We start from the raw sequence: 26,758 nt of genomic DNA on the forward strand, positions 1-26,758 counted from the left end.
TAACTTTTCTCCAGTTTTTGAACAGATATGAGGAGCTGGGGGCTCTGTGTGCTAAGGGCTGACGACTGATGTTTTGGTTTTCAGATTCAACGTCAGAGACGCAGGCTGAGATCCATACTGCTGATTGGTTAACGCGAGAACACTCGCGATTGACGCAGCCCCCTTCAATCGCGTCATTCGCGCTGCGTCATTCGCTTCATGCTCGCCGCCGGAGCGAGTTCGCGCCTCTCTGAGTCTTTACACTGACTTTAGATGTAATCGCGACGCGCCCAAAAATCGCATTGTATCCGGTGTGAACGCACCATAAGACCTGCGTGACTGTAGGATAGCAGGAGTTAAGGGAAACATTGGGGAGAAAAAGTGGACGTAATCGTTTCACTAAAAGGTTCATCTCATGAGGCTTCAATGTGCACAGGTGTAAAACATTTATAATAATAAAATCAATGCATCAATATAGTATCTTATAAATAAATACATGTAAATGTATGTTGCCTTCTACAAAGACAAAAGAAAATTAAACAAAAATTGTTTAACTTGCCAGAGGGCAGTGAATATGCTTGTGTGACTTAGCAGAGGGCAAAGAATATGCGTATGGTACATTGGAACACTTTTTTGTTCAGAAACAATATTTTTTCCACAGTTTTCGGGCTAAGGCGATTTCTCCTTTTGGAGACAACTTCTCCCGCCTTCGAAAATACCCTTTCACATGGGACTGAGGAAGCAGATGTGCACAAAAAAGTGACTGTGAGTTTATACAAGTGTGGGTAGACATGTTTTTGTCTCTGCCAGTAGTCCAGAGGGTCCTCCAAGCATCCGGTATTTGGTTTGGATGGATACCGCTGGACTTCGAGTGTTGCATGCTGTTGCATTCTTGTTGTTCCTGGAGAGCATTACATTCTGATCCAATTTAGGCCTGAGTTTGTTTCCTGAAAAGTATACACAGAGAGGGTCAGTGGATGTAGTAATTACCTCAAATTGCTTTAAAATTAATAAAATGACCTGGGGTTTCTTGTTCAGCAGGTTGAGATGTTGATGGTTGGTCTTGAGGCTGCACGGCTTCAGGTGATCTGATCAATGCACCACACTCAGTGACAAGCCTTTTTGTGGCTTTTGCAGCTTTTAGGGGGCTAACAAATCCAATCAGTTTGAATCTGGGGTCCAGAAGTGTTGCCAATGACATGATGCTCATTGATTGGAGTGTGTGGAGCCTCTCTCTTAGCTGCCTTAACAGATGTCCTCCCGTTTCTTTGGCTACTGCTACTGCGGTTTTATCCATCTCCTCCTGCAGCATTTGCTCCAGCATTTTGAGCAGTGGCACAACCTTTGAACCGGAAACCTTTTTCTCTTCCGATAGCTCAATGGTGGCATCATTGAATGACGACAGCAGAGAGAGGCACCCACTTATGGTGGTGAACTCAACAGAGGTCAGTGTAGTGATTTCTATATTCAAACTCGATATGCTGTTGCACTGATACAAGCTTCTCCTTAAAAACAAAAAATAATGATGTATTTAATTGTCAAAGTAGCAGTAACATAAACATATCATTATTACTATTCAGTAGTAAGAAAGGTCAAAGCACATACCTTAGCAAGGGTGCTGCTCCTGAAATATCCCACCAGTTTTCTTGCCTTGGCCCGAATATCACACAGCACAGGGGTCATGTCAAGAGACTTCTTCACTACCAGGTTGAGTGTATGTGCGATATATATTGTATGACGTAGCCTTAGTTGTTTGCCACAGGAAATCATGTTGGATGCACCATCTGTTACAAGGCAAGTGACCTTGTCTTTGATTCCCCATTCCTCCATGAGGGAGGCTTTCAGCAGTGTGTGTCTGGGGGAACTGATGCACTGTTAACAACACAGAATTAAGATGCGTGTTATCGTCAACAAAGTGGCAGGTAACAGATAGATAGGCTTCCATGTTGATGGACGTCCACATGTCAGAGGTCAGGCTCACTGCAGACACCTTCTGCATCTCAGCTATGGCATTGTTCCTTTCTAGAACATACTTGGCCTCCACCAGCCTTAATAGCCTAAAAGAGGGAAAATCACTGGTTAATTGTCAAATGCCATGAAAAAATAAACAATTTTGCTCTATACATAAAGTCTTACAAACCTCCTGTGTGGGGATAATATAGTTTAGATCCAATTTGGCAACAAAGGCCCTAAACCCCACATCCTCCACAACACTGATTGGCTGTGTATCCTTCACAATCATGTTGACCAAGGCCTCATCCAGATCTTGTTTTCTGGTAGCTGGGGGTAAACAGGGAAGCTGTGTTAACAATGAGTGTCTTTTATTGGCATGATCAAGAGAAGTTCACATGGTCAAATTATAAAGTGTATTATTCCAAAATATTAAATGACAAACCTTGATCAGGTCCACCTCATTGATGTCATGTATGGCCCGATAATGCCTTAGCATGGATGAAGTATTATTATTTTAACTGAATTCCTTGGAGCCCAATAAACACTTCACCTTTGAATGAAATACAAAAAGTAATAAAATAAACCATACAAAATTTATTATTTCTGTTGTAATAAACTACATGCTACGGTTTTGGGAGAAATCAGATCAAAATGTTCCCACACAGGGGAAGTCCTTCTCTTCTTTGCTGGCTGAACGCGTAGTGCTACTTTGAACGCACGACTCACACTGATGTCGAGTGGCTGCAGTTGCTTTGTTGTGCCTCCAGGAATCACAGCTGGAATCGAGTTTGTGCTCTTAATGGCTGCTTTCACAGAATCTGTAATATGGGTCCTCATGCTGTCCAAAACGAGCAATGCTTTTTTTTGGCGAAAGAATCCTCCAGGTCGCTTCCCATAGCACTCTTGCAGCCACTCCTTCATTACGCTTTCCATCATCCACCCTTTCTTGTTGACTTTAACAGAGATGCCGCTCGGGATCATCCGCTTAAAAATCCCCATTGGCGGAAGTTTTAACCCGGATGCTGTGCAGCCCAGAACACAAGTGAAATTCATTCTCTCATGGCCAGTGGTTCTCACCGTGATGGATGATTCACCTTGCTTGTTAACAGTCCTAGTGAGAGGCAGGTCAAACGTCAAAGGCACTTCATCCATATTTATGATCTTGTCCGGTTCGATGGAATGTTCGTTTATCTTTCTTAGTGTGAATTTGCGGAAGTTTGTTATTTTTTCTGCGTAGTCGGGAGGGAGTTGCTGACACACAGTCGTCCGCGCCCTGATGGACAGTCCTTTTTCTTTTCATAAATCTGTGACATGCATTCCTTTTGTTTGCCATAATGAGGGTTTGTGAATGAAAGCTTCCTTTGCTCCTGTAATACTCGTCTTGCTCTTGCTAATCTAGTCTCTTTTTCGCGCTAATTCGTACGGCACTACTTTGCCTGGCGGACGGACATGTGACCAACATACCACTCTTTTCCCCCGTGACTGTGTGTCTGATCACATGCCCTTCCGCCAGGCAAAGGACTGCCGTACAACAGTGGAACAAACCAAAAAAAAAACTCTTACGATATCACAAAAATCATGAAAAATCCATAGAAAAGCCGCATCGGACTATAAGCCGCAGGGTTCTATAGTGCGGAAATTACGGTAACTTGTCCACACTGCAAACTGCAGTTAAACCACAAAAACTTTAAAACACACTTGTGCAGAATGCACACACATTCTTTTGAAACAGTGTCCAAAGAAAAAGATTTTGCATGTGAGTGCAATGATCAAAAAAAATGGTGAGTTTGCAGAGGAAAAGTCATTTTCTGGTACAGCAACACCCATACATGTTGTACAAAATACTTGGGGAGCCACACAAAAAATGTGAGGTTGATCAATGTCAGCCTAATGCTGACTTTGCTGTGAGGTGTGGAATGCTGACTTGAAGTCTCTGCTGTACTGCCCACGCTCACAAAACACACCGGGCATTTTATCGGAGGAAGCCTTGGGGAAAGTGGTCGACAACAGATGGTTTGGTGAGGAGCGCAAATCAAGACTCCTACAGCTGCAAAAGGAGGCAGATGCTGATGGTATGCCCCTGTCTGTACATCTGACGGTTGGACCACCAGAAAAATATCACATATCGGTGTATGAGCCCAAGGTTTCCTACTGTAATAGACTTGGAAGGATTGTAGTAGGATACGACAGCCAAAAAGGCATCTGTTTAAAAGACTAAAATCCACAGATTTAGAGGGAACCATTTCACCACAGCACACCACAGACCAGGATGCCAGTCAGGCAAATGAGGGAAATTATCCCCCAAGTGAGAAAGGTGTAGAACTGATGCTGAAGTACCTCACAGCAAACAAAAATCTACCTGCTGAACTCCCACAGACTGTCATACAGCAGAGCAGAGATGCACATGTCTTGGATGGCTTTCCGAAGCACTTATTTCCAAAAGAGACCAGGTGCAAGGAGTTTGATGGCATACTTGGTGACCCTGTACTCATAACTGCAAAAGGGAGGATTCTGTCAAATACAGGTGTAGTTGAAGGTCAGTAATTCTGTCATTGATTCAAGCTTCTAACACCTTAATAAACACACTTGCCACATACAATGACCTATAGAAGAAATAGTTGTACTGGTCTCAAAAGACATGCGTACAGTATTTAATTCAATTTTGGTTGAAATCGCCTTTTTAGGAATATCAACCTACAGGAAGACATGCCTCAACTGCAGCATGGTGTACAGGTACCAGGAGTGGGAGGATGGTGTCCACAATTTTCATGACCACATAATCCTGTCTATGCACTTGTGCCTGTCATTGAGGAATACATTACAGGTGAAAACATATAAACATGAGAATATGGTGTGTTTATGGTATGCCCACCCTCAGTAAAGCTCAGTTAGACATAAAACAATGAATGTGCATAGTCACAACGCATAAATCCATGTGCACACAAACTGATTTGCAAACATTTCAAGGACACATAGAATATTCCACGTGCACACACAGCGCATAACTTATGCACCCAAGAAGTAGGTAGCTTATATAATTAATTATATGATTAAGTACATTTTACCAGCAAACAAGAATAACTTCTACCAGTACTATTATTGAGTATGGTTTTTCTGCACAAAATGTAGTGTTTTAGGCCTGACTTAATATGTGACACAAACAAAAATAAAAAGTGGTTATTTTAAAATTGTCATTTTATCGAAGTAATATTTTGTGTTTTTATATTATACCAACATTGGATTGCACCTCTCATAATTCACACCCACACTGCTGTCAGTAGACTGATTGAAACCTTTGAGGCAACAGAGAAGGTGTCCTTCCCAAACAAGGAGAGGGTCCTTCATGCCTATCTCCATTTTGAGGCCATTACTGAACATGATTACACGTATGCATGTGTATCCTGTGGATACAATCCAACTGTTGTGGTGATGGACCTTCACAAAACAGGTGTATTTAATATGCCAGGTGAGTTTGATAAGCTGTTATTTCATGTCATTTATACACTCAGTGCTTGCACAATAGCTCCTTTCTCTGAATTACTGTGAGCTCAGAATTACACTGACCATAACATGGTGGGCATATTCTGTCGCAAGTTGTATTGTACACATTGGGACTTTTTATAGAAGCATGCCCTCATGTTTTTTATAGAATGATGTATAACCACAGAATGTTGTTTTCCCAGTGAGTGAAATTAAGAGCCCACCCGAAGAATATGATGGTCATGTGGACATCAAAACATTCTAGGATGCTCTTACTCTAGAAATGTTCAGCCGAGGTTTAATTCCATGTAAATCATACACAGGTTTTAAGAACAAGAATCTTCTTTAAAATATATTAATGTGTGAGATTAAGTGGAAGTTGTCACAGTTATTTCCAAAGGTGGTCAGAAGAACCCTTTTGTTACCCTGAGCTACCACCACTGGTCACCATGGATTGGGCCGCAAACCAGAAGGTCAACTATTGTCCTTAATATAGAATACCAAAAAATCCAACCACCCAAAATGTCAAGTGATGAAAGTGATGACCAGCTGATCACCGAAGAGTGGCTAGTGGATGAGATTCTGAACTTGAAGGTGATTCTAATGTGAAACAACATTGCTAAGTGCACCTCTTTCCTGTGACAAAAAAAGAATGCTTTATCAACAACAATGAATACAAAATTAATTTGCATAACAGGTAGAGGAAGTAAGGGCACTGTGCACACAGTGTGGTTTGGCCACCAGATCCTCAGTATGTATCTGAGACAGTTGTTAATAAACACTTGTAGTTTATCAATGACTGATTTGGTGGTTTTCCAGGTTTCACAGCCATAGAGAAGGACAGATTTTACGTTTGTATTGAAGATTCTGATTTTGGTGTTTCTGGAGAATTGGGAAGAGAGCCATACAGGTCGGAGTGTTCTAAAGTGTCTTGCTTTGCTGATGCGCAGCTCGACATGTTTATCAGCTCCTCCATCTGTGCTGATGTTGCTGATCAGCGCCCCTCTTGACTCTAACATCAAGGAGAACTCTCCTCCATTTCCTGTCTATTGCAAAGTGGTCAATCTGATTCTCAGTGTGGTGGTCCGGGGATATCCAGGTAGCTTTATGGGTTTGTTTGTGTGGGAAGAGACTGCCTCGGATCACTAGCTCATTGAGGGCATAGAAGCTGGCAAAGAAGAGCCCATTCTCGTTCATCTGCCCCAGTCCTTCAGTCCCCATCGTTCCTCTCCAGTCGTTGTTATCCTTTCCAATTTTGGCATTCAAATCTCCCATTACAATCTTGATTTCTCTTTTGGGAGTCTTCTGGAAGACAGCCTGTAGTTGTTGGTAGAAGGTCTCTTTTTCTTCATAAACAGCAGTGTTGGTGAGAGCGTAGCATTGGATGAATATGATATTGCGTCCTTTTGATGTAAACTTGGCTGTGATGATCCGTTCTGAAATTGGTTCCCATTCAATGAGGCTTTTAACTGCACCTTTTGAAAGGAGTAGTCCTACTAACGTGTGTGTGGGGGTCTTCTTCTTTGGGATTGCCTGAATAGAGAAAGGTCTCCCAGTGGCAGTTGTTACTTCTCCAAAGGTATTCCATCGGCTCTCACATACACCAACAATGCTCAGGTTGTAACGCTGCATTTCTTTGGTCAGTTGTGCCAATTTTCCAGTTTGGTATAGTGTGCTGACATTCCAGCATCCAATTCTCGTTCTTGACTTCAACTTAAGCAGACATTCCCCCCCCTGGGGTCTCTGATGGGTTTGCCTCAGGCGGTTCATACATCCCACTTGTGGGTCATCAGTTATTTTTCCGGGGACGGATAGTTAGCCCATCGCCCAACCCCCAACCTGGAGGACCAGTGGGATCACTCTTTGTCTGGTCTCTACCCTTCGACCTGTTCGGCTTGGGTGACCCTGCCAGGAGTACAAGACTCCTGCCGGCATAGCTCTAGGGGTCATGGACACGCGCAAACCGCCCCACCACGATAAAGTGGTGATATTATTATCATGACTATAATAAACCATTTACTTCTCTGAATTTACAATGCACTGTACATCGTATTGATTGGCAAATGCGATTTCGCTGAGGTATGTATAAATAAGTAAATATATTACCACTAGTGGATGCTAGGTTATTTTGCCGTACATGTTAACCCATTTGACTGTAATTATATTTGTCAAAGACAAACATGCTGCAGATAAGGCGATGGTGGTGTCTCGTTCTTCTTAAGAACTTTCCCATGCCGAAAGTGTCTTAGATTGTTTTAACATTTTTCATTTACATTCTTAAAATCACTTGTTTCGCTGTATATATTTAAATATTGAAAACATATAATGCATGTCATTCACTCACCAAGGTCTGCAGAAGAGACTTTGCAACAAAGAAAGAGGCGACATGAACACTAAAGGTAGGAGGTGTCATGTATGGTATTGTCCTAAACCAACTGTTAAAGATTATAGTCTTACCCGCCTTCCCACTCCAAATATATTTCAGGATGTAGAAGACGTCTCTGTAAAAAAGTCTCTGGATGGCACATCAGCATCCAGCTCTGCAGGACCAGGTACAGTATTAGTAAGGTGAATGCTTGTATACACATCCTGAGTGGTTTGAAATGTGAGATGTCACTGATGCTATTTTGCTACCATTTCCCCATTTAACTGTATTTCTCCATCATTATACCATCTATAGCCTACTCCATGACTGATCTCATGCACTACTACTTTCGTCATTCCCTTTCATTACTTGACATTACAGACCACGTTCCGTATTTTTTCTAGACAATACTGAACACCAATTGCAGAGCGAACTGGCACCTGGGAACTTGGTATGTATTCTAATTTGTGTGATGCTGAAGGCTTAATGCATAGCAAGATAAAACAGTTTTGATGACTTTTTGAGTACTTATAGATATCACTGGAAACCTTCAGTAATAGTTGCTTTTATTTGCATGCCTTCGTTGTTTTGGGAAAGTGGGAGGTCATTTTTTTTCACTCAGAACCACTAGTCTTACTCTTTATTCTTACTTTTTCTTCAAGGGAAAAGAGGCTTTCCTGAGAGACACCATCGAGGCAGCAACATGGTGCCAAACCCAATCGTGTAACAGCAGAGTTTCCCTCCAGGTGGTGATTGGGATGGACGGAGAAGACCAAAGGACAGCCTTAACAGAGCTGAGATCAGATGACAGCAGGGCTGAGGAAGAAACCCTTCTTCTAATGGAACCCTTCCTTTTCAGATTCAATTCCCAGAGTGATTATGAACATTTCTGTGAGGAATTTATTGACAGGAGAAACCTTAAAGTATTTGGCTCTTTTGAGGAGTGCCAGTGAGGCCATTTGCGTGCGTCATCATTATTTTCTTTATTAGGGCCCGAGTGATTGATTTTGTTGATAATTTTTAATAATAATAAGTGATTATTTGTTTAATTAGTTTGCTGTGAGTATTATCTTTTCTTTATATTTGTTTTCTGTTATTTTTATATCAATTGTATCAAATATGATGTTGTGGCCTTCTGAATCTGGTATAAGTTAATGTACAAAGCACATTCAGCTTGTCACTATAGTCTGTCAACAGTGCAATGAGGAAAATGTTTTTGGTAAATGTAAAATGTTACACAATGTGTCATTAGCATAGCAGGATGGGTAGTAACTATATATTAACAATGACATAATAAAATAAAAGTTTTAACATTTATCAAAATAGAAGGATGACTCATCACGATATAAGTAACGGCCTACTGCAAGCAACAACAAAAAAACATCTTAATCGAAAAGGCTGGCAATTAAATTGGCATATAACCTTGTATAACATAACTCACACATTCTGGAAGGATGTTATATATGTTTAAATAACTATTTCTTCCTGTAAATATGAGACTTTTATTACAAAAGTTTGTATGTGTATACTATTTTGATATGTTCCACTGTTAAGTGTGCTATCATTTTATTTTATTAAGCTAACTTGTCACATTATTATTGCATTCCTATTAGTTCACATGCATGCAATCGTTATAATACAAATTCACTGGTGTAATGAGTTTTGTAGGCTGCCGTGTTCATAATCTTTTCTTCATACAGTATTGACGTTTACCAATGTGCTGCCAGGAGGTGCCTTTGAGTAGATCTAGGGGAGGAGTCAAACGTTTGACTCCTCCCCAGGTTGGTTACCGCCCCGATCTGCGGCCAGCAGTCAGGGGTATTTGGGGGGATCTAGAAAAGTGAATTTTGTGCCATGCCACAGCATTGTAGGACGCGGTTAACAGACACTGTTTGGGATATTCTTTTTATTTTAGATCTCAGGGTTTTTCTTTTACTTGGGCCCAATATTGATACTGTATATATATTGTGATTTTGTGAAATTAAATTGTTATAAATTGTGAAAGTATTTATATTTTATTTTAATTATTGTATTTCCCCGATTGACTAGAAATGCAATTCACTCTTTAATGTTTTTTTCACAACACGTTGTTGTGTGTCTATTTGTGCTGGCTGGAGATCTAAACTCTGTATTGAGTTCTGCTCAACCAATATCAACTTGAACTTAGATATTGAGTACACCTTTATTGTGCATTCTGTGGTTGGGATACCTTTTTATTTTATGTTGTTATATACAAAACAGGTTTAATTTGAAAAATGTCATTAAAAAACATTTATTTTTCTCAAAACATGAAAACGAACAAATTAAATGAGAATGAGTTAATTTATTCTTATTGTCATGTCTGAGCTAGTAGCCCTATCTTTGTCTGTGTAAACAGCGCCATCTAGTGGCCATTCAAGAGATGTGTTCTGCCCAGGGTTGTCATGGTTCCGCCATTTTGAGTTCAGATTAGTTGGAGAAAACCACACGTCGTGAAAGGAAGACATTTTACTCTGCTTTGTTACCACAAGTTCCCTCTTTCCATACTTACCTGTTCTGAATGTCCAAGAAACCATCATCTGTAAGTAATAATGTACTTTATGTTAGTTAGATGGTTAATAGAAAAACGTTTTAGGAAATATTTACTTTAGCTTCATGTAAATGCCTTGACAGGTTAGCTACTGTACATTCATCTTCTCAGTTAGCAGCTACATGCTAGATTTATACATCGAAGTTTGTATTTTGTACATGTTTAAGACATATATTTAGAATTGTATTTCCTGTATTACAGTTTCACAAAGCAAATCTGATGGCTGGATGGAAGTAAAACACTGGAGACTGCACATCTTTGGTTCCGACTTTTATTCAGTATTCAGACCTGTTTAGCTATCTGCTGAGTTGTAAAGTCACTTATAACGGGGCAGAATAGTGAAAACACGGACCACCTGTGGACACTCAGACGACCTTGCTACGGTGAAAAAGAAAACTACAGCTACTTTCTTCTCATCATCAAGTAAGATCTACACAATCACACAGTAATGGAAACGCAAAAGAACACTGAAACAAAATCAGTAGGATCACGTTCAGTTAGGTCAAGTAATTCATCAGTCAACATGGCGGCGGCCAAGGCAAGAGCTAGAGCAGAGTCAGAGCATACGCGTGCACGCTTTGCCCAGAGAGAAATGGAAATTAATATGGAGAAAGCACGTATGGAGGGCACTCTAACTGCTTTAAATCATGAAAAAGAAGCAGCAGCTGCTATGGCTGAAGCCAGAGTGTATGAAGAGGCTGCTGAGTCTATGCATGAAGGCGTTCTGAGTGAAAAACAGAGTTTAGCCCCAGACACAGCACAGCGTACTAGAGAGTTCGTTGAACGCCATTCTCATCCATCACCTCCAACACCTCCACCCCCAACAGAGAGAGGAGATTATTTAGATTGCCCTGAACTGCCTATACACGTTGATGCCAACACAAACGTACCTTATTACATCCCACCTCAGAACAAACTGTTCTTCCCGTCCGATGCTGCAAGGCTGCAGCCAGTCAACCCACACCAGCCTTCACATCAGCACTTACCATACTCACCCTCTGATGGTACAAGGCAGCAGCCTGCCAACATAAATCAGCCTTTAGCGCACGTGAAAAACGTGCATAGCCCACTGCTAAATAGCCCATCTGGGTTTACGCCTCTGCCACAACGCTCAGCCTACACCATCCCACAAACGTCCTTCAATGGAGAAGAGGCCATGAGCGACATAGCCAGATTTCTCGCACGGCGTGACCTCGTTCATGGTAATCTCACAAAGTTTGACGATCGCCCAGAGAATTACTGGGCGTGGAAATCCTCCTTTGATAATGCAAAGCAAGGACTGTTTCTAACGGCGAGCGAAGAGCTTGACCTGTTAATCAGGTGGCTCGGCCCCACTTCCTCTGAATATGTGAAGAGGTTGAGGGCTGTACACATCAAATATCCAGATTCGGGATTGAAGATGTCCTGGGAACGTCTAGAACTTACAAGAAAGATGGATCTATCAAGGCACACAATATAAAAGAAATCACCAAGTTTCATTTCCACCTTTTTCATTTTTCACGAACTTTGTGTGCACAGAAGCTCAAACACGAAACGACCCCAGCTTCAACTTCAGTGTTGGCACAGGCCAGATCAAATCTGACGCTGTCTGGAAGAAACCACCACCCAGAAAGTTTACTATTTCAGCTCACAAGACTGGAGTCGCCTCAGCAGCTGATTATCCGTCCACTGTAGGTCCTTCCGACCCTCCTGCTGATGTGAACAAGCAGTGTCTCCTACACAAGAACAAGCCTCACCCACTGTCACGATGTCGAGGATTCAGGGCAAAGCCTCTGCAGGAGAGAAAGACCTTCCTCAAAGACAACGGGGTTTGCTATCGCTGTTGCTCCTCTACTACGCACCTAGCTAAAGACTGCAAGGCCGTAGTCAAATGTAATGAATGCGAGAGCGACAGGCATGCAACTGTGCTCCACCCAGGACCACCTCCCTGGCGGCAGGAGACCCCTTCAGGCGAGCATGGCGGGGAGCAAGACGCTCAACCCACCTCTGAAGTCGTAGCAAAGTGCACAGAAATATGTGGTGCAGGAGTAGGCCCGAGGTCTTGCTCAAAGATCTGTTTAATTAAAGTATACCCTCCTGGCCAACCAGAACATGGCATCAAGACGTATGTTGTTCTAGATGAACAAAGTAATCGGTCCCTTGCAAAGAGTGAGTTTTTCGACCACTTCAAAGTGAAAGGTGAAGGACACCCCTACACACTCCGCACCTGCGCTGGTGTAACTGAGACAGTTGGAAGACGTGCCACAGGATTTCAAGCGCAGTCACTAGACGGCAAGACACAGATTCCTCTTCCAACACTCATAGAATGCAATTACATACCTGATGATCGTTCTGAGATACCCTCTCCTGAGGCCGCCAGCTTCTTTCCTCACCTGAAGTCATTAGAACGTGACCTTCCAGCTGTTGACCCTGAGGCCAAGATTCTTTTGCTGTTAGGAAGAGACGTCCTCTGTGCTCACAAGGTTCGAGAGCAGCGCAACGGCCCCAACAACGCTCCTTATGCCCAACGCCTTGACTTCGGCTGGGTGATAGTTGGAGACATCTGCCTGGGTTCTGCGCATAAGCCTGCAACCATCAGTACCTTTCGAACGAGCATTCTCATGAATGGACGTCCAAGTCTCTGCATGCCGTGCCCAAATCAAATACAAGTCACAGAGAAGATTAGCGCTAAGCCCCATTCTGTCTCACTTCAAAGCACACACAGACACTTTGAAAATTCAAGCACAGAGCACGAGTTTGGCAATGACATCTTCCAGCGGACACAAAATGATGACGGACTTGCGCTTTCCATAGAAGACAGAATGTTCTTAGAGCTAATGGACAGAGAGATGTTCGTCGACAGCTCAAACAGTTTGTCAGCACCTCTCCCATTTCGCCCATCTCGCCAGCGGCTTCCCAACAACAGAGAGCAGGCAATGACACGCTTCAAGTCTCTTAGTCGGACCCTGGAAAGAAAGCCACAGATGCGCGAGCACTTCATCTCATTCATGCAGGGAGTTTTTGACCGATGCCATGCAGAACTGGCTCCGCCTGTAAAGGAAAACGAGGAGGTGTGGTACTTGCCTATGTTTGGTGTATACCACCCTCGTAAACCAGGCCAAATACGCGTTGTTTTTGATTCCAGCGCCCAATACAGAGGTGTTTCATTGAACCAAACATTTCTTACCTGGGCCTGACCTGAACAACAGCCTACTAGGTGTGCTAATACGCTTCAGACAGGAAGCAGTTGCGATTACAGCTGACGTGGAACAGATGTTTCATAGCTTTCTCGTCAGAGAAGACCATCGCAACTTCCTCCGATTTCTCTGGCATGCAGACAACGACTTGTCCAAGCCCATGGTGGAATACAGGATGCGAGTCCACGTGTTCGGGAACAGTCCGTCACCTGCTGTCACAATCTATGGACTCCATCGAGCAGCCCAAGATGGTGCGGCGGAGTTTGGGATGGATGCCAGAGGTTTTGTCGACCGCAACTTTTACGTCGACGATGGCCTAAAGCCGCTACCGACGGTAGCTGAAGCCGTGGATCTGTTGAAAAGGACACAAGGAATGCTTGCAAACTTCAACTTAAGGTTGCACAAAGTTGCATCAAACAACCAGGCAGTGATGAATGCCTTTCCTGCCACAGATCACGCAAAGAACTTTAAAGACCTGGATCTAGAGGCAGACACCCCCACGATCCAGAGAAGTCTAGGACTGAGTTGGGACCTCACGAATGACGTCATTACTTACAGCATATCCATGGAAGACAAGCCCTATACACGCAGAGGCGTGTTGTCAACTGTGAACAGTATATTCGACCCACTTTGCATTCTTGCTCCAGTCACTCTGCAAGGCAAGTGTCTGCTTCGTGAACTGACCGCAGACTCTACCGATTGGGACGCTGCCTTACCTGCAGAAAGAGAGGTGGAGTGGACTTCATGGAAAAGCTCTCTGCAAGGTGTCGTGGAGTTCAAGATACCTCGGACATACTGCCCAGCTTCACTTGCCTCAGCACAAAGACTCGAGCTTCATGTCTTTTCCAATGCCTCCACTATAGCTATAGCAGCAGTGGCCTACCTGAAGGTTTTGGACTCTAGTGGCACATGCCACATCAGCTTCGTTTTAGGCAAAGCGAAGCTCGCGCTGATTGCCGCTCATACAATCCCACGACTGGAGTTAGGAGCAGCAGTCTTGGCAGTTGAGATAGCAGAGTTCATCGTCAGTGAAATGGATGTCACCCTACAAGCCACTGAGTTCTATTCTGACAGCAAAGTAGTACTGGGGTACATACACAACCAGAAGAGACGCTTCTATGTGTACGTCAGTAATCGTGTACAGAGGATTAGGAGGTCAACCAAGCCGGAGCAGTGGCATTACGTTCAAACCAATCACAATCCCGCTGACCATGGAACAAGATCGCTGCATGTGTCAGAATTGAAACATTCCACATGGATCACCGGTCCTGCTTTCCTTATGCAGCCCAAAGGACAGGCTCCCACATTCGTGGAGACTTTTGACTTAATTGAACCCCATTCAGATACAGAAGTGCGCTCCGACTGCACAGTCTTAAGGACGCAGACACAAGAATCTCATCTCACCTCAAGCCGCTTTGAAAGGTTTTCAACGTGGAGGTCTCTCACTCGCGCCATTGGGCTTCTCATTCACATTGTGGATACTTGCACAGTTCCAGCCGATCAACGGAATGAGTGCCGCGGCTGGCACCACTGCACAAGGCCTCAGGAAAACCTTGCCAAGGCTAGAAAGGTTGTTGTTAAAGCAGTGCAAGAAGACGTCTACGAAGATGAGATTCAGTGCCTATCTTCAGGGAAAGAAGTTCCTCGTGCAAGTGCGTTGAGGAAGCTGGACCCAACACTAGACCCTGAGGGCCTCTTGAGAGTAGGCGGTAGACTTACCCATGCTCTCATGGAGAACGATGAAAGGCACCCTATCATCATACCAGGGAAAAGTCATGTCGCCGTCTTGCTTGTGAGACACTTCCACGAACGTGTCAAACATCAGGGCCGTATGTTCACGGAAGGTTCGATCAGGAGTGCCGGGTACTGGATCATCGGCGCAAAAAGGTGCATCAACAAGGTCATCCGCAAATGCATCACCTGCCAGAAGCTTCGAGGGGAGGCCACTGAGCAGAAGATGGCTGACCTCCCTCCAGATCCCTTAAGCATGGAAGCACCAGGACTTTCTTGAGGCCCATCTCTGAAGTCATCCTCCTCATGTCTTCGGAGCAGTAAATTGGAGTGTTCAGTTATACATAATGTGTTTGATTATGAGTTATTAATAGTGGTATTTAGTAATACCAGACGGGGAGTGTCATGTCTGAGCTAGTAGCCCTATCTTTGTCTGTGTAAACAGCGCCATCTAGTGGCCATTCAAGAGATGTGTTCTGCCCAGGGTTGTCATGGTTCCGCCATTTTGAGTTCAGATTAGTTGGAGAAAACCACACGTCGTGAAAGGAAGACATTTTACTCTGCTTTGTTACCACAAGTTTCTCTTTCCATACTTACCTGTTCTGAATGTCCAAGAAACCATCATCTGTAAGTAATAATGTACTTTATGTTAGTTAGATGGTTAATAGAAAAACGTTTTAGGAAATATTTACTTTAGCTTCATGTAAATGCCTTGACAGGTTAGCTACTGTACATTCATCTTCTCAGTTAGCAGCTACATGCTAGATTTATACATCGAAGTTTGTATTTTGTACATGTTTAAGACATATATTTAGAATTGTATTTCCTGTATTACAGTTTCACAAAGCAAATCTGATGGCTGGATGGAAGTAAAACACTGGAGACTGCACATCTTTGGTTCCGACTTTTATTCAGTATTCAGACCTGTTTAGCTATCTGCTGAGTTGTAAAGTCACTTATAACGGGGGCAGAATACTTATTATTCTCAACTGTAGAAAAATAAACGTTTCCCTGGTAGTCGAAAGAACTGTGAGACTTTTATCAGGCATTTCCTGATTTCATATCATAATTCTATTAGTCTATAAGTCTGTATTTAAATTAGGAACAGTCTTTAAATGTTTTTCAGACAAAAGTAAAAAGCATCCCAGAGGTGTGTGTGTGTGTGTGTGTGTGTGTGTGTGTGTGTTTAGAGTATCCCATCATGTCAGCAGGACAGGGTGTTTCTGGAAGTGGAGGATGGTTCCTCAGAAAACAAGAAAACCATCTTTGATTTAGCGTACATGTTTGACATTTTGAGAACTCAACTGCTTTGGCCATTGTTAGCAGGAGTACTGCCAACACACAGCAGGAGTCCAATAGTGCAACACTAGAAAGGTAGACGAGACAAATTCTTCCTTCAGCCTTTAGGGCATATTTATTATACAGCAAACAAAGGAACTGCTCTTCCAGCCTTCATCATATTGGGAGCGGGCCAAGAGAAAAATCACGCGCAGAACATTCATATATATAGGGGGTGTGACGTCACCAATCATATTCATCTCATATAAAACCAATAGCACCCCCTTATGGTGTGGAGCAGGTAAGTAGTACAGAATACATCTCAGTCAATCATACACACATATGTCAACAGCCATTATTGGCCATCTTTTCATGTCATCAATTCTCTCTCTTTCCTTGATGAAGGCTTCATCCTCACAAGGTGGGTCTTGAGGTCGTCGGGATAGGCCATCTGCATCACAGTTGTCCTTCTCTGCTCTGTACTTGATGGTGAAGTGGTAGGTAGACAGTGCAGCTAACCAGCGATGTCCTGCAGCATCTAGCTTGGCTGATGTCAACACATATGTAAGGGGGTTATTGTCAGTAAGTATTGTAAAGCTTGTGCCATACTGGTATTAAAAAGTAAACAAGGCCAGCATAATAGTTTGTTGTGCTCGGTGCTAGCTGTTAGCCACTCATAGCGTTCGTAGTGGTTCTCATCATACACTTTTAAGCATTTCAAGTCTAATGGCTTCTGAACGCGCAGCATTGGAAATTCCGGGCTTTAAAATGAATGCCCAACTTTTTTCCGTCAAAAACACACGCACACCACTTAAAATTGGTGCATCGCGACCCACCAGTTGAGAACCACTGATCTAGGAATCCAAACAGCTCTTACCATGGCTGCAACTTAGAGAATTCCAGGTCATAAAAAACAATCACCAAGAAACATAGGGCTGTGCCCGGTGAGGGTGATTGAATGTGCTCTGAGATTTTTTATATAAAGCGAGTACAATTGCTACAACTCAAGGACAAATATCCCAAAAGGTAAAGCAAGGACACAAAAATCCACTCTGACAAACTACGAACAAAAACCAAGCAAAGGTCGAAAACAGATACTGGCAGACTCAGATTGTCTACCTGCGATGTTTCAGCTTTATGTTTTTTTGTATCTGTCAGCAGAATTGGGAACAGGTGAGTGGAGTTGATTGCAGGCAAATTGGTATGTGGGCTTCTCATGTCTTAAAACCTTTATTCAGAGATAACGGGTACCACAAAGGTGGTTATTATCCATCTTTTTAATCCAAGCTCTGTGTTTTTTCTTATAAAATGGGTCGTTTGGTGTATCATTTGACTCCTGTTATTGCATGAAAGGGATCAATCGGTGCTTATTTCGCCCTTTAAGAATAATCCAAAAATATTAAGGCACTAGGCAATCTGGTGCAGAAAATAAAAAAAGAATGTTGGAATAAAAGTATTTATCATATAATTTCACAAGTAGCCTATTATACATAATTTAGTACTCGCTGCAGCACTGTACTAAAAATAAAAGTCAGGACAACTAAAAATGTCAAGGCAACTGCACTCAAAAAAATAATTAAGTGAAAGCGTTGACTTAAGTATTTAATGACATGTACATTTTCTATTCAATTTGATAAGTTACGTTTAATGTAAATACTTGCATTCAATGCTATGTTTTTCCATAACGTTGATTTGAAAAAATTGGATGAATGCAATTAATGCCAAATTTGACATACAGTTTATATATTTATTCAATTACGTAATGTTACTTTAAGGGAAGTTTTAAATAAACCTAATGTGTTGATTCACTTATTGCACATACAGGTTAAGGGACGTTTTAAATGCTTTTCATAAGTATCACTGTGCAATTAAACCATATATGCACAAACAACAATAGATTTCCAAGGTTTCATGGAACTTTTTCAACATCTGCTCACTTCCTTTCATCATCAAATTTGTATATCAGTCAAGTTTCCAGATTGACTTCCAAAGACCAAACAGTTAACATTACTTTGAGTTCACACTATGATGGTACTTTCTTTAACATAGCGCTGTTGCCTAAACCTTAAACATTTCACAATGTTTTCACAACCACATTGCAAACACTGAACAGTCAGTCGTTTTCACAGTAAGAGTACTTTTTAAAATATAATATAAGAAAATATAATGGTCTTGAATAAACAGGAGGCAACTGCAGTCCCCTGGACCAAGTTTGTAACCCATTAAGCTACGAGCTGCTCCACACCTGATGCTTTCATATAGCGTTGGAATCAAATTCAACGGTGCAACATGTTAAATATTTGGTATTAACACAGAAATGTTAAAATTCAACCTCAACTTTTAGGAACATCACATTTGTCCATTGAGAACACATCCAGACTGACTTTCACAAAGGAATCTGACTTGGAATATTAGCATTTAAAGTGGTGAGTCCATGAGAGGTTTATTACCATAAAAAACATTTCCTTCGCTCTTTCTCATCTAATGCAACAACAAAACACAATGCAATCTTATTGAAAAATTGACATGACAAAGAATTGTTTACTCCACCAAAATGTTGCCAAAAAACAACTATCCCAGTTTTTAAAATGTCCTACTTGAACCCAGTGGCGGTGCGTCAATAGTGGGCGCTTGGGCGCCGCCCACCCTGACTTTTTGAGTTAAAAAACGTTATATATACAACATAATTGAAATAAGAAATGTACCGTGTTTATGGGTTAAATGTGTATGGGAGACCACTGTCAAGAACCGCTAAAATGTGTCCGGACATAATATATTGCCATTCGCCTTTTCTGAGAATAGGCAGGTCGGCTACCGTCCGTGGGCGCCGATAACATGGGAGTCTATAGGAGAGCTTATACTTTTCTCAGTCATTTTAGCAAGGATAGCTTTTCATTGGGGGATGAAACTTAGATCTGTGGGCGCAAATCTTTGCGCCCACAGCCAATGGCATTGTTTCTTAGTTCAATGTGACATTCTTAGATACGCGATTGGACTATTTCGGCGAATCAGCATCGTTATCATTCCCTAACCACAAGCGTAAAGAGCAGCACCGTAGCTAGCTGAAACTTAGATTGAGTGAATATGGCGACATCGATGGCTGAGAACTCCGTGCAAGCTCTACTTAAAACACCGTTTCATCGACTATCAGATGTCGAAAAGAAGAAATTGAAAGACTTGGGACCCGAGCGTCCGGATTTAAACATTCAACAGACGACCACTGATCGTGGGAGAACCTACACTCGGACTTTCTCCTCAAACTTGTATGCTAAGCGGAATTGGTTAGCTGGTTGTACAGTGAGCAATGCCTTTTTTTGTTTCCCTTGTCTGTTATTTCAAAGTCCTGGGACTGAAACACTTTGGACTACAACCGGGATGAAGGATCTAAAGCACTTCACACAAAAATGTAAGAAGCACGAATGTGGCCGCAGCCACCTAACCAACTGTCTTAAGCTAAACCTCTAAAAAAGTGCTATTTAAACCGTGCCGCCCAACTGCGCCCCCCCCAAAAAAAATGTTCACCAGCCGCCACTGCTTGAACCGCCTTAAGACCGTCCTTGCTAGGGATAGTACTCGCTCGGTACCTACATGCCCCATGTCATTGTGGAGGTATTTCAATACCATGGGTCTGTATCTGGCGGGGAGGACGACTTGTTGTCTGCCACTGGTCCGTCTGTACAGTAGTCCATCACTTAAATGCAACTTGCTCCATTCATGAAGAAGCTTCCTTGCTGCTCCGTTCACTGTTCGCCGTGTGTCGCTCGTCAGTACTGCATTCGTCTCCTTCAGTTTAATGATCTCTCCTATTGCTTGATCTTCCCTTTGAGCTTTGTCCAACTCTTCTTTACTGATTGTTGGAAGGGGTACCGGGGGAAGTGCCTCAACCCAAGCTACATCCTGTCCCTGAGCCGCTTTGTTCCCACCCCAGGTGGCTTGCACAACTTCCTGTGACAACTCTTCAGTGCACTCCGTCACATATTTATCAATGTCAAGTGGCACACAAGACAATGTGTCTGTGTTTGCCTTTCCAGGTCTGTACCTTATCTCAAACCTGAAGTCAGACAACTCTCCAACCCGTGCTCATTACATAAGTTAATGGGTTATTATCGGTGTAAATGATAAAGTGTGGGGCGTAGTATAGATAGTCTCTAAACTTTTCGCACACCGCCCATTTAAGCGCCAAAAATTCCAATTTGCCACTGTGCAGCCGATGGTTTCTCTCCGGCGTCAGCGTCCTGGAACCATAACCTATAACTCTCAGCTTCCCGTCCTGGTGCTGATAGAGCACAGCACCAAGGCCTTGTTCAGAGGCGTCCGTGTGGAGCTGGAATGGTAGATTGTAGTTGGGGTAAGCCAGAACTGGAGGATTGGTGAGCCTGCCAGTGAGGTGCTCCAGCACTCCTTGATGCTCACTCGTCCACTCCACAGGGGCCTTGGAGGATAGCTGAGGGCCCTTGGTCTTTACTTGGTGGGGCTGCACAGTCAACACCCCAAGTTTAACTTTGAGGAGCTCATACACTGGTTTCGCAATGCGTGAGAAATCCTGAATGTAGCTGCGGTAGTAACTGAGGAAGCCCAAAAGCCGCCTCACGTCACCAACTGTCTGGGGGGTTTCGACCTTGAGAGACTGCACCGCTTCTAGGTCCCTTGGGTCAATACGCACACCTTCTGCAGATACAAGGCGACCCACATACCTAAGTTGTTTGCGAAACAGTTCACATTTTTCAGGCCTTAATTTTAAGCCATGTTTTTGGAGTGCTCTCAGGACTTTGCGGACTCCCTCAACATGCTCCTCGAAGGTCTTTGCATAGCAAAGGATGTCGTCTTAATAGGGGATACAGCATTCATCTCTGAGTGAGATCAACATTTCTTCCATACTCCTTTGGAAAGCTGCTGGGGCGTTGGAGAGGCCAAAGGGTATCCTTACCGACTCGTATAACCCCCAGGGAGTTACAAATGCTGTGAGATGTCTTGAGCCTTCCTCCATAAACCCTTGGACTGGGGTCCAAAGGGTCGCTGGTTCACGTCCCGATTGGACCAGAAAAATGGAATGAGCTGGTAGCTGTAGAGGTGCCAGTTCTCCTCCTGAGCCCCTGCCGAGGTGCCCTGAGCAAAGCACCAAACCCTGAAACGGCTCGCTGGCGCCGGGTACCTGGCAGCCTCCCTGCTCTGCCACCTGTCCTGCATGTGTGTGGTTGTGTTTGTGCAGGTATATCATCCTTGCAACACTTATTACTGTAGATTGAACATACTGAATACTTGTAAAAAACATCCAAATAGTTTTAAGAAAACTGACATGATTGGGATTTATTATTAATGTGAAATAAATATTTTGTGTGCATCAGAAATATTTTCAATCAGAAAATACTTGGGACACCTTTCTCATATGCATATGGTGACAATGTATGCTAGTTAGCTAGTTCAACAATTCATTAAATAATGTTGCGGGGGGGAAAAAATGTTGAAACATTCACTGCTCTGCCGCGCCGACAGTGAGCTCTGCTTTGAAAACCTGAACGGCCCGTTCTAACAGCGCTTCGCGTTCATCACCGGTCCAGACTGTGCCAGAGTGACTCTGGACCGCACAGTTACTATAAACGAACGCACCCGTAGTTAACGTAGCTGCCTGAAGTTAGACGGTCATTCCGGAGCAGTAGAGTTTAGCCGACAAAGACAGGAAGACACGAGCACACAGCTCGTGCATCATTAAAAACATAACACTCTCAGCGCCATGATGGCACAAAACAGCTCGTGGTTGCAGATTACTTTGGGACAAATAACATTGAAAAAAATACTAAATTAAGGCATAACATTTTTAAATCAAGCATAAATACATAAGTAATTCATGAATATATACATAAATCAAGTACATACAGGTCCATATATATTTGGACACTGACACAAGTTTTGTTTTTTTTACCTGTTTACTGAAACATTCCAATTATAGTTATATAATGGACAAGGACATAAAGTGCAGACTCCCAGCTTTCATTTGAGGGTATCCACATTCAAATTGGATGAAGGGTTTAGGAGTTTTAGCTCCTTCACATGTGCCACCCTCTTTTAAAAGGGACCAAAAGTAATTGGACAAGTGACTCCAAGGCTATTTCATGGGCAGGTGAGGGCAAGTCCTTCGTTATGTCATCATCAATTAAGCAGATAAAAGGCCGGGAGTTGATTTGAGGTGTGGTGCTTGCATTTGGAAGATTTGGCTGTGAAGACAACATGCGGTCAAAGGAGCTCTCCATGCAGGTGAAACAAGCCATCCTTAAGCTGCGAACAATATTAGGAGTGGCAAAATCTACAGCTTGGTACATCCTGAGAAAGAAAGAAAGTACTGTTGAACTCAGCAACACAAAAAGACCTGGACGTCCACGGAAGACAACAGTGGGGGATGATCGCAGAATCATTTCCATGGTGAAGAGAAAGCCCTTCACAACAGCCAACCAATGTCCAAGTCTACCATAAAGAGAAGACTGCATGAAAGTAAATACAGAGGGTTCACTGCACGATGCAAGCCTCAAGAATAGAAAGGCTAGATTGGACTTTGCTAAAAAACATCTAAAAAAGCCAGCACAGTTCTGGAAGAACATTCTTTGGACAGATGAAATCAAGATCCACCTCTACCAGAATGATGGCAGGAAAAAAGTATGGAGCAGGCGTGGTACAGCTCATGATCCAAAGCATACTACATCATCTGTAAAACACGGCGGAGGCAGTGTGATTGGCTTGGGCATGCATGACTGCCTGTGGCACGGTTACATGCTGCTATTCCGACATACCTCTACTCCGACATTGAAGTATAATTGTCGGAGTAGCGGCATTTCTATTTTTTTTTAAACGTGCCACTACTCCGACCAATTATTTTCCATTGTCGGAGTAACGGCACTTTACTTTATTTTCAAACATTCCGACATTGTGCATTGGGTCTGCATAGCTCCACTTAAGTGGAAGCATTCGGAGCGTTAGTTGACACTGTCAGACACGCAGGGCCCCCCTCCTCCCTCATGGACGCTTCTGATAGCCCTCCCAAATCCACCGCCACTGCTCCTCCAAGCCTCTCCATCGTCATCCCATCAGCTCCAGTCTATAGCTCCGCAGAATTAGGAGCAGCCTCGATGGTTTGCATAGCTTAAACTTTCTTTGAGCGACTCCCTTGCAGATCGGATGCAGGGCGATCGGACAACAAAGAAATTGAGTGCCAACCAGTCAGTGCATCCATTACAACAATATAACTATATGATATTATACAAAATAAACTGAATATGTTAAAAAAGTATGTTGAAAAGACACACAAACAAAAATGAAAGAAAGACAATGCCCCGACGCGCCTGAGTAGACTGTCGGAATGGCGGTACTAAACTGTCGGAATGGCGGTACTAAAATTGTGTCGTAATTGGGGCATGTCGTAATAGGGGCATGTCGTAATAGGGGGATGTCGGAATAGAGGTTGCACCACCAGTGGCACTGGGTCACTAGTGTTTATTGCTGATGTGAGACTGGACAGAAGCAGCCCAAGAAATTCTGAGGTGTTCAGAGACATACTGTCTGCTCAAATCCAGCCAAATGCAGCCAAAGTAATTGGGCGGCTTTTCATAATACAGATGGACAATGACCCAAAACATACAGCCAAAGCAACCCAGGAGTTTATTAAAGCAAAGAAGTGGAATATTCTTGAAAGGCCAAGTCAGTCACCTGATCTCAACCTAATTGAGCATGCATTTCACTTGTTAAAGACTGAACTTCAGACAGAAAGGCTCACAAACAAACAGCAGCTGAAAACCACTGCAGTAAAGGCCTGAAAGAGCATTAAAAAGGAGGAAACCCAGGGTCTGGTGATGTCCATGAGTTCAAGACTTCAGGCAGTCTGTGGCAGCGGGGTGTGGTTAGGGCGCCGGCTGCTGGAGTGGTAGGAGTTACTCAGCCGGAGGCCAGACAGCTGATCGGGATCAGGTAATCAGGCACTGATTAAAGTCATGCTCGTAACCTGGTTCTGGGTTCTTTTGCAGTAGACTGGGTCCTGAGGGAGAACTGTCTCCACCTCCCACGCGGGACGAGAGTGACTAGACAGCAAGAACGTGGTTAACGGGCCGTTCGGAAATAAATATTGTGTTTCAAATTACCAGTGGTCCTTCCATCATTGGGAACCCCGATGTGAGCCCGAACGCTCACACAGTCATTGTCAGCAAAGGGTTCCAACCAAGTATCAGAAATGAACATTTATGTTCAGTTATTGAATTTGTCCAATAACTTTTGAGCCCCTGAAATGAAGGGCTTGTGTTTAAAAAATGCTTTAGTTCCTCACATGTTTATGCAATCTTTTGTTCAACCCACTGAATTAAAGCTGAAAGTCTGCACTTCAACTGCATCTGAATTGTTTCATTTAAAATTCATTGTGGTAATGTACAGAACCAAAATTTAAAAAACGTTGTCTCTGTCCAAATATTTATGGACCTAACTGTAAATGCATACATAGAAGTTGGTAAATGAAGAGGGCTCTTATATGTCTTAAATTAATTTCGGTTCATCTATACATTTATGCATTTCTTTATCCTTTCCTAACTCTACTCCCTTTCTGTCTGGCTCGACCTTGTTGTGTTCAAAATGTATTTGCAAAGCAAGGAATCCAGATGAAGTAGTCAGGTTATAATGAAGCTCATTTAATTTCAATTGTGATGAAGACAAACCTTCTCAATATTCAGGTTTCTGGGTTTTGTGATTCACAGACTGCAAGCAGGTACAGTCTTTCATTTCCACCCAAAGCCTCGACATGTGACATCACACCATATTTATACTTTGGGAAAGAGAAAAGGGGCAGTCCCTTTATGACATGTTAAATGTACATTTTTAAGTGTGGTGCGTGTTGGTTTCTTGTTGGAGGACAGGCGGAGTCCTCGCCTCTTGGCTTCAAGAGTTCCGGGTGTCCAGCCTGTCATCTAATCCTCTTCTACTCACTAACTCTCCTGTCACATGCAGTATCCAGTGCCTGGCACCACTATCTTCTTCTGGCCCTCTGTCGGGCCTCTCTGCCTTCTCCCACAATTCTGGAATGTGCAGTTAGTGTTTACTGTGAATAAAATTGCAGAATGCAGTTCCTTTCTTATGTTTAGCCCACCATTAACTCTTTCTTATCTTCATAGTTTAAAACCCTCTCTGGTAGCATTTATACATAAACATGTCTTTATGAGCAAGCAATAATAATTCAATAATATCCTTCAATCCCTCCTTTCACATCATTTAATGATGTGAATACTTAACCTGGTGAACTATTAAAATACATAATCTGTTACACTGTGATAAATGATAAAATATAAAAGAAAATATATAATCTGAAGTTCTTTATTTAAACAAATTCATCTTCTTCCTGATCGGAATAAGAGTGGATCATCTGCCGCCACATCAATAATTGGGACTGTTCCTTTATTAATCATTCATCAGAATTTAGTATTAAAGTTAACATTGATCAAACTTCTTTTAGTCTAAATTTGAATTTCAAAAGAAAGTTATTCTCCCTCCTGTGTGTCTGTGTTACTATATTCTATATCATCTAAATGCCCTGTCACTCTCCATCCTCACAAATACTTAGTTTTGGCAAATTGGTGTTACTGTCTCTTACTAATCCTCTTATTAAACTGTAAAGTAAAGCTCCCATACATGTTAAAATACAACACAGTAAGAAATATATCAAAAACTGATATCAATTCAAAACATTTTAAAATAATATAACCCCTTAGGTCAAAAGTGTCCTTGAGCTATTTACTGAAAGGTTAACATTAAGAATTGTGTGGGTTTAAAACGTCTTTAAACTCTCTGAAGCTTGTTTACATAATGAATTTTATCCAAATGTTTATGTAGAGTATTGAACTTACTTCACCGGTCAAATTTAAATTGAGTTATAGCCCTGCAATTTTCATTAGATCATCTTATACCATTTCATACTTTCACAACTACTTTGACTCCCCAGTTACTCAAACCATCCTCTGGATCGTTGAAACAACCTGTTTCTTATCTGTGTCAAAACATTAAATAACTAAATTATGAATGTTATGCTCATCATTTTTAATCCCAATCTATTGTTATCTGTAATTTAACATTTCTTCCTGTCATTGAAAAAACTCCTTATGGTCTGATGTAGCTTCAAAAATGTTAATTAATTGGCTTGTGCCATAATTATGAGCAAAATAAAACTCTTCATAAAATTCTTATAGTAAATTATGTTACATATTT

This window comes from Eleginops maclovinus, chromosome 12, assembly GCF_036324505.1.
Source record: "Eleginops maclovinus isolate JMC-PN-2008 ecotype Puerto Natales chromosome 12, JC_Emac_rtc_rv5, whole genome shotgun sequence".
NCBI lineage: Eukaryota > Metazoa > Chordata > Actinopteri > Perciformes > Eleginopidae > Eleginops > Eleginops maclovinus.